The sequence below is a fragment of the Morone saxatilis genome, unplaced genomic scaffold (genome assembly GCF_004916995.1).
Source record: "Morone saxatilis isolate NCDOM2014 unplaced genomic scaffold, NCSU_SB_2.0 Contig21, whole genome shotgun sequence".
Lineage (NCBI taxonomy): Eukaryota > Metazoa > Chordata > Actinopteri > Moronidae > Morone > Morone saxatilis.
This window is the reverse complement of record NW_023339774.1, coordinates 22,962,423-22,964,404: the sequence shown is the minus strand read 5'-3', so window position 1 is coordinate 22,964,404 and position 1,982 is coordinate 22,962,423.

Sequence of the window (1,982 nt, the reverse complement as noted above, 5' to 3'; positions counted from 1 at the left end):
CACACACACACACACATCAATCATTTAATCATCCAGCAGGTTTACAGTGAAAGGATTCATTTAGTGGCTCTCCTGCAAGAGATCAATATTAATCCCAATATCTGAATAAAGCATGATAATGAAGTACAGTAGAGATACAGTAACAGCAGTAATATTCCAGCAGCTGGGAACGGACACTTTACACTGTAAACCAATGATGATTATTTACAGGTTTTAATGTTTGATTATAAATATTACAGTGTAAAACAATGATCTATAAATCCAGGTGAACTCTGCTATAATACAATAATCAGACTTACATTACAGCAGAGTGCTGTTATTATTGGATTGTTCTTATTTTAATGTGAATGTTAAAAGTATTAGAACTGCAATAAAAGTCATTATCTGTGAAATGACAGTAATTATTGCTGTTTACACTGATAAAAACTGTATCTTGACGTTACGCAATGCTTACACACTGATAAACAACATTATACAAGATATCTGTCGGTTAACTAACTAATCCATTAAAATTACACAACTACTGTTAATGTCACTGATTTTATATCATTTTATAAATGTATTAACCGTATTAAACTAGAATCTAACAGTTTAATCTATTAAATAAACAGTAAATATCTGCGAATAAAAGGAAATAAGCAGTAATTTTCTGTTTATTTACTGTTAAAGATTTTTCAGCTGTAAACTTACAGATTGTAAACCACACTGTAAAAAAACAATCTATTTCTCCAGAATAAAGAAAACATGTTTGTTTGGTTCAGAACCTCCAAAGCTTTGTGAGTCGCATCACAATATCTGTCCCGATAATGCAATATGAGGATTTTACCATATAAATAATCAAAAGTTTCCTTTATTTCTCAGACTAAATCTATTTTCTTTAACTAACTACTTAACTATTAACTTATACTGCTTTCTTTTTAAATGTGTTTTCTTTAATTTTCCTTTGAATTCTGTATCGGACAAAGTTTTACGCACCGCTTCCTTTTTATAACCTAACCCTCCCCAATAAACACATAAAGTACTCTGAATACTCTAGGTTATGTGGTTGATACGTGTTAGTCGTGCTGTGCTCAGTTCAAAGGTCAGCCAGTGAGCAGAACATAGGAGCTTTTATTGTCTGTACGTTTTGTGCTTGACCAAATAAATGAGATAAATATAACAAATCATACAAAACACAGAATAAAGGACAATAAAACACAGTAATAACCGGGACAAGGCCGGGACCCGGGGCCGGGACTCGGGGCCGGCTAACAACTGGAACTGGATCCAGAACTGTGGATCTGAAAGGGAGCTGCCATCCTGCGGGGGTGGTGGGTCAGGATGATGCAGCCAGGGACAGGCAGGGTGAAATATAGGTAGTCGGAGCCATCCTTGTTTAAAAGGATAAAATCCTTCATGTGAACTTCATGTCCCAGGGTCAAAGGTCGACACCTGCAGGAAGAAGATCATTTACAGAAACTTTATCAAAGAATGTCACAGAGACTCCTCAGGTCACTGTGACCCAGTTTAATACCTTTTATCTGATCCATCGAGATATGAATTATTATTCCCAGAGTCCATCTGAGCCCAGACGGAGCCCCCTTTCAGGTGGTACTGTACCTGAGTCCCGCAGGTGGACCCAGGACGAACCACCCACAGGAACCGACTCTTGTTCCATTAGAAGAAAGCTGTGGATTAGTTCTGTAGTTCTGTAGCACTGTGAGGTTGGTATTAGTACTCTTACTGTTGCGTGTTCTGTAACGGACGCAGCTTCTTGGGTTTCTGATTCATAGCTGCTAACCAGCTAATGCTAACAAACAAACACCAACAATTAAGAAACATTTAGTTGATTAAAATGTCCCTGAACATGTTCCAGGGTTCAGCTGCCCTCATTCACTTTAATGTACAGCTTTCTATTGGCTGTCAGAGAGAATCACGCCGGTGTCTGATTGGCTGTTCGTCCTGTTATCAGTTTTTATTAGTTGTTTAACACTCGTCTGTCT